Source organism: Lolium rigidum, chromosome 7, assembly GCF_022539505.1.
Source record: "Lolium rigidum isolate FL_2022 chromosome 7, APGP_CSIRO_Lrig_0.1, whole genome shotgun sequence".
NCBI classification, from domain to species: Eukaryota; Viridiplantae; Streptophyta; class Magnoliopsida; order Poales; family Poaceae; genus Lolium; species Lolium rigidum.
Window position 1 is genome coordinate 45728070 of NC_061514.1, and position 19118 is coordinate 45747187.

Genomic DNA, 19118 nt, shown 5'->3' on the forward strand with positions numbered 1-19118 from the left:
ATAATGTGTATAAAACATGTAGATATCATCAATAATGTGGCATGGAACATAAGAAATTATCGATACGTCGGAGACGTATCAGCATCCCCAACCTTAGTTCCTGCTCGTCCCGAGCAGGTAAACGATAACAAAGATAATTTCTGGAGTGACATGCCATCATAACCTTGATCATACTATTGTAAGCATATGTAATGAATGCAGCGATCAAAACAATGGTAATGACATGAGTAAACAAATGAATCATAAAGCAAAGACTTTTCATTAATAGTACTTCAAGACAAGCATCAATGAGTCTTGCATAAGAGTTAACTCATAAAGCAATAAATCAAAGTAAAGGTATTGAAGCAACATAAAGGAAGATTAAGTTTCAGCGGTTGCTTTCAACTTATAACATGTATATCTCATGGATATTGTCAATGTAAAGTAATATAACAAGTGCAATATGCAAGTATGTAGGAATCAATACACAGTTCACACAAGTGTTTGCTTCTTGAGGTGGAGAGAGATAGGTGAACTGACTCAACATAAAAGTAAAAGAAGGGTCCTTCAAAGAGGAAAGCATCGATTGCTATATTTGTGCTAGAGCTTTGGTTTTGAAAACATGAACAATTTTGTCAACGGTAGTAATAAAGCATATGTATCATGTAAATTATATCTTACAAGTTGCAAGCCTCATGCATAGTATACCAATAGTGCCCGCACCTTGTCCTAATTAGTTTGGATCACCAGGATTATCATTGCAATACACATGTTTTAACCAAGTGTCACAAAGGGGTACCTCTATGCCGCTCGTACAAAGGTCTAAGGAGAAAGCTCGCATTTGGATTTCTCGCTTTTGATTATTCTCAACTTAGACATCCATACCGGGACAACATAGACAACGAGATAATGGATTCCTCTTTTATGCATAAGCATGTAGCAACAATTAATGTTCTCATATGAGATTGAGGATATATGTCCAAAACTGAAACTTCCACCATGATTCATGGCTTTAGTTAGCGGCCCAATGTTCTTCTCTAACAATATGCATGCTCTAACCATTTAAATGAGTGGTAAATCTCCCTTACTTCAGACAAGACGGACATGCATAGCAACTCACATGATATTCAACAAAGAGTAGTTGATGGCGTCCCCAGAAACATGGTTATCGCGCAACAAGCAACTTAATAAGAGATAAAGTGCATAAGTACATATTCAATACCACAATAGTTTTTAAGGCTATTTTGTCCCATGAGTTATATATTGCAAAGGCGAATGATGGAAATTTTAAAGATAGCACTCAAACAATTTACTTTGGAATGGCGGAGAAATACCATGTAGTAGGTAGGTATGGTGGACACAAATGGCATAGTGGTTGGCTCAAGGATTTTGGATGCATGAGAAGTATTCCCTCTCGATACAAGGTTTAGGCTAGCAAGGTTATTTGAAACAAACACAAGGATGAACCGGTGCAGCAAAACTCACATAAAAGACATATTGTAAACATTATAAGACTCTACACCGTCTTCCTTGTTGTTCAAAACTCAATACTAGAAATTATCTAGACTTTAGAGAGACCAAATATGCAAACCAAATTTTAGCAAGCTCTATGTATTTCTTCATTAATGGGTGCAAAGTATATGATGCAAGAGCTTAAACATGAGCACAACAATTGCCAAGTATCAAATTATTCAAGACATTTTAGAATTACTACATGTAGCATTTCCCGATTCCAACCATATAACAATTTAACGAAGAAGATTCAACCTTCGCCATGAATACTATGAGTAAAGCCTAAGGACATATTTGTCCATATGCAACAGCGGAGCGTGTCTCTCTCCCACACAATGAATGCTAGGATCCATTTTATTCAAACAAAAACAAAAACAAAAACAAACCGACGCTCCAAGCAAAGTACATAAGATGTGATGGAATAAAAATATAGTTTCGGGGAGGAACCTGATAATGTTGTCGATGAAGAAGGGGGTGCCTTGGGCATCCCCAAGCTTAGACGCTTGAGTCTTCTTAAAATATGCAGGGGTGAACCACCGGGGCATCCCCAAGCTTAGAGCTTTCACTCTCCTTGATCATATTGCATCATTTCCCTCTCTTGATCCTTGAAAACTTCCTCCACACCAAACTCGAAACAACTCATTAGAGGGTTACTCGCACAATAAAAATTTATATGTTCAGAGGTGACATAATCATTCTTAACACTTCTGGACATTGCATAAAGCTACTGGACATTAATGGATCAAAGAAATTCATCCAACATAGCAAAAGAGGCAATGCGAAATAAAAGGCAGAATCTGTCAAAACAGAACAGTCCGTAAAGATGGATTTTAAAATGGCACCAGACTTGCTCAAATGAAAATGCCAAAATTGAATGAAAGTTGCGTACATATCTGAGAATCACGCACGTAAATTGGCATATTTTTCTGAGCTACCTACAGAGAGGCAGGTCAAAATTCGTGACAGCAAAGAAATCATTCTTGCGCAGTAATCCAAATCTAGTATGAACCTTACTATCAAAGACTTTACTTGGCACAACAATGCACAAAACTAAGATAAGGAGAGGTTGCTACAGTAGTAAACAACTTCCAAGACTCAAATATAAAATAAAAGTACTGTAGTAAAAACATGGGTTGTCTCCCATAAGCGCTTTTCTTTAACGCCTTTCAGCTAGACGCAGAAAGTGTGTATCAAGTGTTATCAAGAGATGCAGTATCAACATCATAACCAGCGGTGTTGGGAGTTTTCTCAACCATGCATAGTATCTTATCTATGTAAGTTTCAGAGACTCCCTTTTCATTAGTCTTAGGCTTGCTATTCTCATCAAACAAATTTTCGGGAACAAGCCAAGCATAATTATTTTCTAGTGCCTCGCACATTCCTAAGAGTTTGCACGGTGTTGAGGTTTTAATATCCCCCTCATAATTAACTTGATTAGTATACTTTTGTCTATCTTTTTCCATTTTTTCAAGGGTACTGGCAAAATTGGTATAAGAGCCTAGCATATTATATTTAGTGAAGACTTTTCTAGCTTCTCTTGCTACTCCCCCAAATTCTTTAAGAAGGGTTTCTAATACAAAATCTTTCTTTTCCCCTTCTTCCATATCACCAAGTGTGAGAAACATGTGTTGGATTATAGGATTAATATTAACAAATTTAGTTTCCAACATGTGAACTAAAGAAGCAACAGCAATTTCATAAGTAGGAGCAAGTTCTACCAAGTGTCTATCTTCAAAATCTTCAGTGGTACTAACATGAGTGAAAAAATCTTCTATATTATTTTTCCCAATTATAGACCCACGTCCTACCGGTATGTCTTTTAGAGTGTACTTAGGAGGAAACATGATGAAATAAGTAAAGCAAATACAAGTAACTAATTTTTTTGTGTTTTTGATATAGAGTGCAAGACAGTAAATAAAGTAAAGCTAGCAACTAATTTTTTTTGTGTTTTGATATAATGAGAATGCAAACAAGATAATAAATAAAGTAAAACTAGCAACTAATTTTTTTTTTTTTGATATAATGCAGCAAACAAAGTAGTAAATAAAATAAAGCAAGACAAAAACAAAGTAAAGAGATTGGATTGTGGAGACTCCCCTTGCAGCGTGTCTTGATCTCCCCGGCAACGGCGCCAGAAATTTGCTTGGTGCGTGTAGTTGACACGTCCGTTGGAAACCCCAAGAGGAAGGTGTGATGCGCACAGTAGCAAGTTTCCCTCAGTAAGAAACCAAGGTTTAATCGAACCAGTAGGAGTCAAGAAGCACGTTGAAGGTTGATGGCGACGGGATGTAGTGCGGCGCAACACCAGAGATTCCGGCGCCAACGTGGAACCTGCACAACACAACCAAAGTACTTTGCCCCAACGAAACAGTGAGGTTGTCAATCTCACCGGCTTGCTGTAACAAAGGACTAGATCATAAAAGCGCGCGTTGCCACGCCCGTCCATCTTTGAAAAAATCAATCTTAAGAAAGAATGTAAAAACTCAATTACAGATGTGTCGATGCAAGGGAGAGACATAGTATTACGATAGTAGCAAGTAGAAAGAAACTTAGCATGCACGATGATCAGTCAACCAAAACATATAAAATTCCTCTGGCCAAGAAGGGAACTTCCTTTTTGCAAGAGCACACCCGTTATTAGGAAAAGAAATTAAGGTTAGTTAACAATAACTCAAGCAAAAGAGCAATTGCATTTGATACAAAATATGGGTAAGAACAAGATCATCAATCATTACGCCCAACAATGGAAAATACCAAGTTAATTGACCAGTCCAGCCCCAACATATTTAATCATATGATTGTACCTAAGTAAGCAAAATAATAGTCACTTAATCCCCAATTTCTGCAGGATAGACATTTTATTTTTTCTACGATAATAAAAGCGGGGATGAGAATTAGAGTAGTTGCACGTGAGAAGAACAATGCAAATAGTAGTACTTCTTCCGATCCATATTAATTGTGCCTAATATGGATGCAACACCAAAACAGCAGAAGTCCATTGCCGAGCACAAACAATCATTTCAGAAATATGCAAGAAATTAGAAACCATACAAAGTAATTATAGGACAGCTGTTGTTCAGTTTATTTTTTTATTCAGATTTGCTATTTGCGGGAGACCCTTAGAACTATTTGGGCCATGCTAAAGCAGCAAAGATTGTAGAAACAGAATTTCACTTAGAAGTATGCAAAATGTTGACCTGCGAGTGAAGTACATAACTTGATCACCAATGCCTGATACCCTTTATACTTTGTTAGTTTTATGGACACCATACATGAATTTAAAACAAGAAATAGCGATATAATTGAGCTAATAATTTGAAATATCAGAACCAGCTACATATGATTAAAGAACATATAAAACTTAGTTACATATCTAAGAAATATCTACGTAAGTAGTAAAACCTCGACAATAAATTTCACGCATACATGTAATAAAGCTTCTTCTCTCTGCGAAATGTGTGATCTATACTACTTTTGGACACATAATAACTATTGCATATATATGCGATTCAACCTTGCTAGAGATATCATTAGTTCCCTTTAGCTCATTAGTTCCTGGCCTGACAGATTGGAAAAATGGGAAAGCAAAAAAGAAAATATAAGATGTTCACCACGTTTGGAGCAGATATGGCAGATGTCTTCCGCTGGCAAAGCAGCTTCCCAATGGGTACCTCCACATTTGTGTCTCTAATGAACGATCAGTTCAGAGTTTGAAGTCCTACACCTTGTAGAAGGTAAGGCTCAATGTTTCAAGATCAGCTGGATGACTGTTGAACTCAACATAAGAATCTTGGTTCCAAGAAATTTCTGCTTCACCTTGTTTCTATAATATTCTGTGTTGTAGTAAGCAGATGAAATATTGAAAAGCTTCAACATTACGCTAAAGGAAGCTACGAACTGAAGCTGTAGAGTTTCTTGTTCTAAGGTTTCACGAAAATGAGCATAAACTAAGCACCAAGTGAGTAGAAAATCAAGGGAGCAAGCTAGCTCTCTAAAGCAATTATGAGGCCATACATATTCCCGTTGAAACACCCAACGCATCCCTCCTATGACCTCATGATTAGAGACTCCTTACAAGCAGGTAACGGATCAATTTGAGGTGAATGAATAGATAGATCGGGTTTTTTTTGCCAGTGTGAAAATCAGCTTAAAGAAAGTAGATGCAGTTTGTATCCAATAAACGGCACATGAAGAAAATAGGGAAACGGAGTAGTTGAAAAATCAAGGCATTGATTTCTTAGGCATGATGATATATGAACCTGTCGGCAACTACAGAAGTTCCACGTGTGTGATGCAGACAATAAACAATCCGAAGCTGAAGGTGGGCATTTATACTGATCCACGATAACTCGGTGGTCTCAGTCTGTTGCAATTATCCTGCCAACAAGAAAAACCGAGAGTGGCAAATTACAGAGACAACCAAGACCAGAGATTAAGGAAAGTAAAGATCTAGGGTTATCGTTTACAGGTAATTCACTCGTATGCTGTCAATGGTCTCCTCCTTTTCTTCCACCATCGAGACGCGCTGACGCGTCTTCTTGTAGTCTTGTGTCAGCGAGCCGTAGCCGCCTCATCCTTCTCCCCAGCCTGATCTCCCCGTCACTCTCTCGCCCGTCGCCGCTGGCCATGATCCCTGGAGGCTGGGACAATCACAACAAAGACATCAGGTATAATCACATGTGCAGATCGGGGAAACATAGTGAGAGAGAAATAAAAATTTCTGCAAGGCGTCGCTCAGAGGTGTTGCAGGAAGCAAGCACAAGAGGAAAGATGCAATAGAGAAAATCAAAGGAGGAGAGGAGAGGAGGTAGACAGACAAGAAACAATCGTCCCCTACAACTGGAGGAAGAGTGGAGAAGCGGAGACGGCGGCGCACCTTTACACCATCAGTTGCACAAAGAAACTGCAGGGGCGCCACCACGGTCCTCCCGACGCTGCCGCTTCGACTACATTTTATATTGCACGGGTAGATGGGGCTCCGCCTGTCGGCCTTTCCCGCGAAGCACATCAGAAATAGAAGCCCAGTTAATAGTTTTCGGGCTGGTTAACAAGAGGACACCTGGGTCGATCTCTGGAGTAGCGGCCCGAAAATGTTGGGTAGGCCGTGAAATGCAGAGTGGCTGATGTAACGGCCTGGGGCGCGAGGTGCGATGACCAAACGATCTGGTTCGTTTATATCCAGATCCGACGGCTCACGGCATCAAATCGCTGTGGAGGCTCCTAGGTAGTTAAGTTATACTGTTAACTAATTAGATGTATAGTGTGGATGATGATTGTTTGCAGAAAACAGTAGAACAAGTATTGCAGTAGATTGTATTCAATGTAAAAAATAGGACCGGGGTCCACAGTTCACTAGAGGTGTCTCTCCCATAAGATAAATAGCATGTTGGGTGAACAAATTACAGTCGGGCAATTTACAAATAGAGAGGGCATGACCATGCACATACATGATATGATGAGTATTGTGAGATTTAATTGGGCATTACGACAAAGTACATAGACCGCTATCCAGCATGCATCTATGCCTAAAAAGTCCACCTTCGAGGTTATCATCCGAACCCCTTCCGGTATTAAGTTGTAAACAACGAGACAATTGCATTAAGTATGGTGCGTAATGTAATCAATAACTACATCCTTAGACATAGCATCAATGTTTTATCCCTAGTGGCAACAGCACATCCACAACCTTAGAACTTTCTCGTCATCGTCCCGGATTTAATGGAGGCATGAACCCACTATCGAGCATAAATACTCCCTCTTGGAGTTAAGAGCAAAAACTTGGCCGAGCCTCTACTAATAACGGAGAGCATGCAAGATCATAAATAACACATAGGTAATAGATTGATAATCAACATAACATAATATTCTCTATCCATCGGATCCCGACAAACACAACATATAGAATTACAGATAGATGATCTTGATCATGTTAGGCAGCTCACAAGATCCGACAATTAAGCACATGAGGAGAAGACAACCATCTAGCTACTGCTATGGACCCATAGTCCAGGGGTGAACTACTCACTCATCACTCCGAGGCGACCATGGCGGTGAAGAGTCCTCCGGGAGATGATTCCCCTCTCCGGCAGGGTGCCGGAGGCGATCTCCAGAATCCCCGAGATGGGATTGGCGGCGGCGACGTCTCGGTAAGGTTTTCCGTATCGTGGCTCTCGGTACTAGGGGTTTCGCGACGAAGGCTTTAAGTAGGCGGAAGGGCGAGGTAAAGGGGCGTCACGAGGGGCCCACACCACGAGCCGGCGCGGCCGGGGCACGGGCCGCGCCGCCCGGTGTCCGGCCACCTCGTGGCCCCACTTCGTCTATCCCTCGGTCTTCCGGAAGCTTCGTGCAAAAATAGGACCCCGGGCGTTGATTTCGTCCAATTCCGAGAATATTTCCTTACTAGGATTTACGAAACCAAAAACAGACAGAAAACAGAATCGGCTCTTCGGCATCTCGTTAATAGGTTAGTGCCGGAAAATGCATAAATACGACATATAATGTGTATAAAACATGTAGATATCATCAATAATGTGGCATGGAACATAAGAAATTATCGATACGTCGGAGACGTATCATGGAGTCACAAGTATCAACTTGGCCAGAGCCTCTACTAGCAACGGAGAGCATGCAAGAACATAAATAACATATATGATAGATTGATAATCAACTTGACATAGTATTCAATATTCATCGGATCCCAACAAACACAACATGAAGGATTACAAATAGATGATCTTGATCATGATAGGCAGCTCACAAGATCTAACATGATAGCACAATGAGGAGAAGACAACCATCTAGCTACTGCTATGGACCCATGGTCCAGGGGTGGACTACTCACACATCGATCCGGAGGCAATCATGGCGATGAAGAGACCTCCGGGAGATGATTTCCCTCTCCGGCAGGGTGCCGGAGGCGATCTCCTGAATCCCTCGAGATGGGATTGGCGGCGGCGGCGTCTCTGGAAGGTTTTCCGTATCGTGGCTCTCGGTACTGGGGGTTTCGCGATGGAGGCTTTAAGTAGGCGGAAGGGCAGGTCAAGAGGCGCCACGGGGGCCCACACAACAGGGCCGCGCGGGCCCCTTGCTGGCCGCGCCGCCCTGTTGTGGCGGCGCCTCGTGGCCCCACTTCGTAAGTCCTCCAGTCTTCTGGAAGCTTTGTGGAAAAATAGGCCCCTGGGCGTTGATTTCGTCCAATTCCGAGAATATTTCCTTACTAGGATTTCTGAAACCAAAAACAGCAGAAAAACAGCAACTGGCTCTTCGGCATCTCGTCAATAGGTTAGTGCCGGAAAATGCATAATAATAACATATAATGTGTATAAAACATGTGAGTATCATCAATAAAGTAGCATGGAGCATAAGAAATTATAGATACGTTTGGGATGTATCAAGCATCCCCAAGCTTAGTTCCTACTCGCCCTCGAGTAGGTAAACGATAACAAAGATAATTTCTGAAGTGACATGCTATCATAATCCTGATCATACTATTGTAAAGCATATGAGATGAATGCAGCGATTCGAAGCAATGATGAAGATAATGAGTAAACTAATGAATCATATAGCAAAGACTTTTCATGAATAATACTTTCAAGACAAGCATCAATAAGACTTGCATAAGAGTTACTCATAAAGCAATAAATTCAAAGTAAAGGCATTGAAGCAACACAAAGGAAGATGTAAGTTTCAGCGGTTGCTTTCAACTTCAACATATTTATCTCATGGATAATTGTCAACACAAAGTAATATAACAAGTGCAATAAGTAAACATGTAAGAATCAATGCACACAGTTGACACAAGTGTTTACTTCTGGGATAGAAAGAATAGGCAAACTGACTCAACAATAAAGTAGAAGATAGGTCCTTCGCAGAGGGAAGCATTGATTACTATATTTGTGCTAGAGCTTTTCATTTTGAAAACAAGAAACAAATTTGTCAACGGTAGTAATAAAGCATATGTGTTATGTATAAGACATCTTATAAGTTGCAAGCCTCATGCATAGTATACTAATAGTGCCCGTACCTTGTCCTAATTAGCTTGGATTAACACGGATTATCATTGCATAGCATATGTTTCAACCAAGTGTCACAAAGGGGTACCTCTATGCCGCTCTGTACAAAGGTCTAAGGAGAAAGCTCGCATTGGATTTCTCGCTTTTGATTATTCTCAACTTAGACATCCATACCGGGACAACATAGACAACGAGATAATGGACTCCTCTTTAATGCATAAGCATTCAACAACGATTAATATTCTCATAAGAGATTGAGGATTAATTGTCCACACTCGAAACTTCCACCATGAATCATGGCTTTAGTTAGCGGCCCAATGTTCTTCTCTAACAAGTATGCATACTCAAACCATTTGATCATGAAAATCGCCCTTACTTCAGACAAGACGAACATGCATAGCAACTCACATGATATTCAACAAAGGTAAAAGAGTTGATGGCGTCCCCAGAAAACATGGTTACCGCTCAACAAGCAATTTATTAAGAAATAAGACACATAAGTACATATTCTTCACCACGATAGTTTTTAAGGCTATTTGTCCCATGAGCTATATATTGTAAAGACAAAGAATAGAAGTTTTAAAGGTAGCACTCAAGTAATATACTTTGGAATGGCGGAGAAATACCATGTGGTAGGTAGGTATGGTGGACACAAATGGCATGGTTATTGGCTCAAGGATTTGGATGCACGAGAAGAATTCCTCTCAATACAAGGCTAGGCTAGCAAGGTTGTTTGAAGCAAACTCCAGTATAAAAGGTGCAGCAAAGCTCACATATGAACATATTGTAACTATTATAAGACTTTACATTGTCTCCTTGTTGTTCAAACACCTCAACCGAGAAAATATCTAGACTCTAGAGATCAATCATGCAAACCAAATTTTAACAAGCTCTATGTAGTTATTCATTAATGAGTACAAGGTACATGATGCAAGAGCTTAAACAAGATCTATATGAGCACAACAATTGCCAAGTATCACATTATTCAAGACATTAAACCATTTACCACATGCGGCATTTTCCGTTTCCAACCATATAACAATGAATGAAATAGTCCTACTTTCGCAATGAACATTAAAGATGAAGCTAAGAACACATGTGTTCATACGAAACAGCGGAGCGTGTCTCTCTCCCAAACAAAGAATGCTAGGATCCGATCTTATTCAAACAAAAACAAAAATAAAAACAAAAGCAAACAGACGCTCCAAGTAAAGTGCATAAGATGTGACGGAATAAAAATATAGTTTCACTAGAGGAACCTGATAAGTTGTCGATGAAGAAGGGATGCCTTGAGCATCCCCAAGCTAAGACGCTTGAGTCTCCTTAAAATATGCAGGGATGAACCACGGGGGCATCCCCAAGCTTTGACTTTTCACTTTTCTTGATCATATTGTATCATCCTCCTCTCTTGACCCTTGAAAACTTCCTCCACACCAAACTCGAAACAACTCATTAGAGGGTTAGTGCATAATCAAAAATTCACATGTTCAGAGGTGACATAATCATTCTTAACACTTCTGGACATTGCGCAAAGCTACTGAACATTAATGGAACAAAGAAATCCATCCAACATAGCAAAAGAGGCAATGCGAAATAAAAGGCAGAATCTGTCAAAACAGAAGAGTCCGTAAAGACGGATTTTATTGAGGCACCAGACTTGCTCAAATGAAAATGCCCAAATTGAATAAAAGTTGCGTACATATCTGAGGATCACGCACGTAAATTGGCAGATTTTTCTGAGCTACCTACAGAGAGGCAGGTCGAAATTAGTGACAGCAAGAAATCTGTTTCTGCGCGAGTAATCCAAATCTAGTATTGGCTTTACTATCAAAGACTTTACTTGGCACAACAATGCATTAAAATAAAGATAAGGAGAGGTTGCTACAGTAGTAAACAACTTCCAAGACTCAAATATAAAATAAAGTGCAGAAGTAAAATAATGGGTTGTCTCCCATAAGCGCTTTTCTTTAACGCCTTTCAGCTAGGCGCAGAAAGTGTGTATCAAGTAACATCAAGAGACGAAGCATCAACATCATAAGTCGTTCTAATAATAGAATCATAAGGTAACTTCATTCTCTTTCTAGGGAAGTGTTCCATACCTTTCTTGAGAGGAAATTGATATTTAATATTACCTTCCTTCATATCAATGGTGGCACCAACGGTTCGAAGAAAAGGTCTTCCCAATATAATGGGGCAAGATGCATTGCATTCAATATCCAAGACAACAAAATCAACGGGGACAAGGTTATTGTTAACCATAATATGAACATTATCAATCCTCCCCAAAGGTTTTCTTTATAGCATTATCAACAAGATTAACATCCGAATAACAATTCTTCAATGGTGGCAAGTCAAGCATATCATAAATTTTCTTAGGCATAACAGAAATACTTGCACCAAGATCACATAAAGCATTACAATCAAAATCATTGACCCTCATCTTAATGATAGGCTCCCAACCATCTTCTAACTTTCTAGGAATAGAGGTTTCAAGCTTTAGTTTCTCTTCTCTAGCTTTTATGAGAGCATTTGTAATGTGTTTTGTAAAGGCCAAATTTATAGCACTAGCATTGGGACTTTTAGCAAGCTTTTGTAAGAACTTTATAACTTCAGAGATGTGACAATCATCAAAGTCTAAATCATTATGACCTACAGCAATGGAATCATTGTCCACAACATTTTGAAAAATTTCAGCAATTTTATCAATTTCGGCAGTTTTAGCAGTTTCAGGCAATTTTGCACGCTTTGCACTAGGAGTAGTAACATTGCCAACACCAATTATTTTACCATTGATAGTAGGAGGTTTAGCAACATGTGAATCATTAACATTACTAGTGGTGGTAATAGTCCAAACTTTAGCTACATTATTCTCTTTAGCAAGTTTTTCATTTTCTTCTCTTTCCCACCTAGCATGCAATTCAGCCATCAATCTAATATTCTCATTAATTCAAACTTGGATGGCATTTGCTGTAGTGACAATCTTATTATCAATATCCTTATTAGGCATAACTTTCAATTTTAAAAGATCAACATCAGAGGCAAGACTATCAACCTTAGAAGCAAGAATATCAATTTTATCAAGCTTTTCCTCAACAGATTTGTTAAAAGCAGTTTGTGTACTAATAAATTCTTTAAACATAGCTTCAAGACCAGGGGGTACACTCCTATTATTGTTGTAAGAATTCCCATAAGAATTACCATAACTATTACCATTAGCAGCAGGATATGGCCTATAGTTGTTACCAGAATTATTCCTATAAGCACGGTTGTTGAAATTATTATTTTTAATGAAGTTCACATCAACATGTTCTTCTTGGGCAACCAATGCAGCTAAAGAAACATTATTAGGATCAACATTAGATCTACCATTCACAAGCATAGACATAATAGCATCAATCTTATCACTCAAGGAAGAGGTTTCTTCAACAGAATTTACCTTCTTACCTTGTGGAGCTCTTTCCGTGTGCCATTCAGAGTAATTTCTCATCATATCATCAAGAAACTTTGTTGCCGCCCCCAAAGTGATGGACATAAAGGTACCTCCAGCAGCTGAATCCAATAGGTTCCGCGAAGAAAAATTCAATCCTCGCATAAAAGGTTTGGATGATCATCCAAGTAGTCGATCCATGGGTTGGGCAATTCTTTACCAAAGATTTCATTCTCTCCCATGCTTGAGCAACATGTTCATTATCTAATTGCTTGAAATTCATTATGCTACTTCTCAAAGATATAATTTTAGCGGGAGGATAATATCTACCAATAAAAGCATCCTTACATTTAGTCCAAGAATCAATACTATTTCTAGGCAGAGATAGCAACCAATCTTTAGCTCTTCCTCTTAAGGAGAAAGGAAACAATTTTAATTTTATAATGTCACCATCTACATCCTTATACTTTTGCATTTCACATAGTTCAACAAAATTATTAAGATGGGCAGCGGCATCATCGGAACTAACACCAGAAAATTGCTCTCTCATAACAAGATTCAGTAAAGCAGGTTTAATTTCAAAGAATTCTGCTGTAGTAGCAGGTGGAGCAATAGGTGTGCATATGAAATCATTATTATTTGTGCTGGTGAAGTCACACAACTTAGTATTCTCAACGGTACCCATTTTAGCAGTAGTAAATAAAGCAAACTAAATAAAGTAAATGCAAGTAACTAATTTTTTTGTGTTTTTGATATGGAGAACAAGACAGTAAATAAAGTAAAACTAGCAACTAATTTTTTTGTGTTTTGATATAATGCAGCAAACAAAGTAGTAAATAAAGTAAAACAAAGCAAGACAAAAACAAAGTAAAGAGATTGGAAGTGGAAACTCCCCTTGTAGCGTGTCTTGATCTCCCCGGCAACGGCGCCAGAAATTTAGCTTGATGACGCGTAAAGCACACGCCCGTTGGGAACCCCAAGTGGAAGGTGTGATGCGTAAAGGAGCAAGTTTCCCTCAGTAAGAAACCAAGGTTTATCGAACCAGTAGGAGCCAAGAAGCACGTTGAAGGTTGATGGTGGCGGAATGTAGTGTGGCGCAACACCAGAGATTCCGGCGCCAACGTGGAACCTGCACAACACAATCACAGTACTTTGCCCCAACGTAACAGTGAGGTTGTCAATCTCACCGGCTTGCTGTAAACAAAGGATTAGATGTATAGTGTGGATGATGATGGTTGTTTGCAAAGAACGAGTAAAGAACAATTGCGGCGGTTTGTATTTCGGATGTAAAGAATAGGACCGGGGTCCACAGTTCACTAGCGGTGTCTCTCCCATAAGATAAACGAGATGTTGGGTGAACAAATTACGGTTGGGCAATTGACAAATAAAGAAGGCATAACAATGCACATACATATATCATGATGAGTACTATGAGATTTAATCGGGGCATTACGATAAAGTACATAGACCGCTATCCGAGCATGCATCTATGCCTAAAAGTCCACCTTCGAGTTATCATCCGAACCCCCTCCGAGTATTAAGTTGTAAACAACGAGACAATTGCATTAAGTATGGTGCGTAATGTAATCAACACAAATATCCTTAGACAAAGCATCGATGTTTTATCCGTAGTAGCAACAGACACATCCACAACCTTAGAACTTTACGTCACTTGTCCCAGCATTTAATGGAGGCATGAACCCACTATCGAGCATAAATACTCCCTCTTGGAGTCACAAGTATCAACTTGGCCGGAGCCTCTACTAGCAACGGAGAGCATGCAAGAACATAAATAACATATATGATAGATTGATAATCAACTTGACATAGTATTCAATATTCATCGGATCCCAACAAACACAACATGAAGGATTACAAATAGATGATCTTGATCATGATAGGCAGCTCACAAGATCTAACATGATAGCACAATGAGGAGAAGACAACCATCTAGCTACTGCTATGGACCCATGGTCCAGGGGTGGACTACTCACACATCAATCCGGAGGCAATCATGGCGATGAAGAGACCTCCGGGAGATGATTCCCCTCTCCGGCAGGGTGCCGGAGGCGATCTCCTGAATCCCCCGAGATGGGATTGGTGGCGGCGGCGTCTCTGGAAGGTTTTCCGTATCGTGGCTCTCGGTACTGGGGGTTTCGCGACGGAGGCTTTAAGTAGGTGGAAGGGCAGGTCAAGAGGCGCCACGGGGGCCCCACACAACAGGGCCGCGCGGGCCCCTTGCTGGCCGCGCCGCCCTGTTGTGGCAGCGCCTCGTGGCCCCACTTCGTAAGTCCTCCGGTCTTCTGGAAGCTTCGTGGAAAATAGGCCCCTGGGCGTTGATTTCGTCCAATTCCGAGAATATTTCCTTACTAGGATTTCTGAAACCAAAAACAGCAGAAAACAGCAACTGGCTCTTCGGCATCTCGTCAATAGGTTAGTGCCGGAAAATGCATAATAATGACATATAATGTGTATAAAACATGTGAGTATCATCAATAAAGTAGCATGGAACATAAGAAATTATAGATACGTTTGGGACGTATCAATTACTCACACATGGATGGGGGAAACATGGCTGGTTGATGGAGAGGCGTCGGTGGTGATGATGGCGATGATCTCCTCCAATTCCCCGTCCCGGCGGAGTGCCAGAACGGAGTTTCTGGTCCCGAGACGGAGTTTCGCGATGGCGGCGGTGTTCTGGATGTCTTCTGGCGATTTCGTCTAACCCCCGTGCGTTTTTAGGTCGAAGTCTTTAAGTAGTCGGAAGGGAGGCACATGGGGCTACCCGAGGCATCGCCACCATAGGGCGGCGCGGCCCAGGGGCCCACCGCGCCGCCTTATGGGGTTGGCGCATCGTGGCCCCCCTCCTTCTGGTCTTCTGGCTCCGTCCCTCTTCTGTGAAAATAGGCCCATTGGAATTAATCCCGGGGATTTTCCTGAAAATTGATTTTCTGCACAAAAACGAGACACCAGGGCAATTCTGCTGAAAACAGCGTTAGTCCGTGTTAGTTGTATCCAAAATACACAAATTAGAGGCAAAACAATAGCAAAAGTGTTCGGGAAAGTAGATACGTTTTGGACGTATCACTTGCCAGTCCATGCACATTTTGGAAGAATAGCATAAATCCAATATCCTAGTTGACAATTAAGTTAACGAATCTCACATATTATTCACATTCTTTTTTTTTACTCTCATGCGAAAGAAAACTTGTCCGCTTGGGTCATTCATAATCTTCATATCTTTTATTAATTTGCATATAATATATTTTTGGTACTTCAAATGTCTATTGCCAAGTGATGTATGTAAAATATATACATGAACTTTGTAGTTTATTTATTCATATTCCCAAATTTTAGAAACTTAATATAATGTTATATCCATGTTTAATATTGATATTTGGAGATTTACTAGCGATTCCCTTTATTTTGGTTATAACTCTCCAGAACATGAATTTCATGTTCTGTGTATTTTTATCTTTCAGGGATCTGAAATGAGTCAAATGGACATGGGATTGAAGACAATGACCTGGAGCACTTTGACCTCGGGAGGGGAGACCGGAGGCCCAAAAGAGACCAGGTGCCCTGGGTCCCACCCTGGGCCACGCCACCCAAGCTATTTTCCTCCTCGAGTGTCGCCAGTCGTCCATCTTCATCTCAGACTTGAAGTATTGACCTAAAAACGCCTATAAAATGACCCCCGAGGTGTTCTACATGGATGTGGTCACGAAAACACAGAAACACCAAAACAGTACCAAAACCACCGAAGATTGGAGGGGGAAACGATGTCGGAGCGGCTTCCAGTTGGATCTCCAACCTCTCCAACACCATCAACATGAGGAAGAAGGGAGTAGTCCACCTCTCGACTATGGGTTTGTGGCAGTAGCTCGATCTATTTATCTCTTGTGCTATCATTCATTTAGTACCATATAAGCCGCCCAACATAATTATGGTCATCTATATAATTCCTATATATGTGATAGATCTTTATTCTATGAGTTGATATTTGAGACTAGAATTCTATTATGTGTGGGATGTATTAGTAGATGCATATTATGTAAATGTTCTTAAGTAATTGATATGATCCAACTTGTATGAGAGGGCGTGTGTGGGAAAATGTGTGTATTAGTTGGAATAAAATGGTGGTTGCGATTGGATAGTGATAAAAAATTGGAGATCCACTATGGTTTTTACCTTTTTTTGTTATATCACTAGGGATTAAGTGAACACATGTGTTATAATTTTCTAGTGACAGCTAAGATAATCTTGTTTGCTCAAGATAACACATTTGATATTTAAACATCATGTCAAAAGTATCAAAGGCTATACTCTGTTTATTCTTAATTCTAGATTGCATGAAGTTTTTCCTTTCTGGATGAGTATAAGAGAGATGTGTTGCATCATCTCTACAAAAACGCGTGATGCCCATAATGCTTATCATACACATAATGAAGTTTTATCAATATTATATTATTAGTGAATTGTTTTATGTCCATTACACCATATAAGAGAATAATCAAGTGAACACATGAACCCCAACCCACATTTTATTATAAAAACAACTTTCCAACACTTTTATCACTTTCCATATTTTCTCCATTAATTATTCCAAAAAAAAAACACGTTTACTATTAGCAAACACAAACAAAAACCCAAAAGACCATTATCTTATTGTTTTAACTTTTCTTGTCTAGTCATAGATTATTTTACTTTATTTATTTACAAGTTTATTTTAGTTTTACTAATACGAAACCTTGTGCTTGACAACCACATGATGGAGTTGGGAACACAAGGTAAAGATTTTGTTTTGCATGTTGCTTGAAGAGGAGAAGGAAAAGATATCTCTCTGCCAATTCCTCGAAAGTTCAATATAAACGCTCGAGTCACCCTTGTGGGCAAAAAACGTTTTCTACAATATTCTGCACTTGGAATCCCAATGAATTGGTACACACTGAGTTTTTGCCGTCATCAGGCAAGATTCAAAACCAATTTCCTTGATAAAACAGCGGATATGGTGTTCTTTGTCCCAAATGTCCATCTAGTTGTAGTACGCGTCAGTTTCTTCACAACATTTATAATTAGTTTGGTTTAACTGACAATATCCTTAGTACTAAATCTCTATATTTTCCCAAGAATAATAATGTGAAATCTTTATGATGGCTTGAAGTACATAAAGGAGCTCCCACCATGACTTACTATACCAAATAGGTGTAATTTAGTTTTAATATATACTTATCCCCTTTTATATTCCATTAGAAGTGTAAGTTTATATAGAAAATCAATAATATTTGGCAAGAATATCCGCAACAATCGTGTGTTGGACCCATATCGCAAAGGTGTGCACCGAGACACACTCTATGGCCCGCAAATAAAATTGCCGCTAGTGACTTCTCGCTTACTTCAATCCTGCTTGAATCGGCTTGAATCGGCTCAGTGATCCTTGGGTTTGCTCAATTCAGCATTGCCTCCTCTGTACAACTCATCCGCAAAGTTCTCAATGTGATTTTACATATTACCCACAAGAAACAAATATTGTCATGAATTAACTAATATGGTGATATGTCAACCTCCTAATTTTATTTGTGTTTCTTTGTTTGTTAATAGACGTCTTGTTATGTAAAAAAACATGTTTGGTGACGTCATGTCAGTTTGCGTCCAGCCATGCAGCTGCCTCAGATCACTATCAATATGAAATTGAAATTATTACTACTATTTGGTTGTTATACGCTGTTTTCATTAAGTTCAATGCAGCAGCTAGGTTCGTTATCAATTGGCACTGATCCACTTTAACTCCTACATTTCTGTGCCCTTCAAACAAGTACGCACTTGATCTCACACGTTGCAACGTAGGGTTTTTTTCTCTCTACATGTACCTATCTATATGTTTATAGCCTGACAAGCTTGCATGCATGTGTACCACGGCACTATGCAGCTTGGTAGTTTGAGAATGATGCTGTGGTCCATATATAGGCCAACTTGGCCAACACATTGGCTTAATTGAGTTCTCATCAACTCGACGGTTGCTATGGGAGTCCTAATCAACCAATTAAGTAGCCAAAAGGGAAATTACCGACGAACATTTTAATCGCTTTTGGAATTACTTCCACCCTAAAGGGCCCATTTGGAATGGAGCTAAATTAGTGGTGGCATTGGGTATTTAGCTCAAAGTTAAACTAAATAGTGGTGAACCC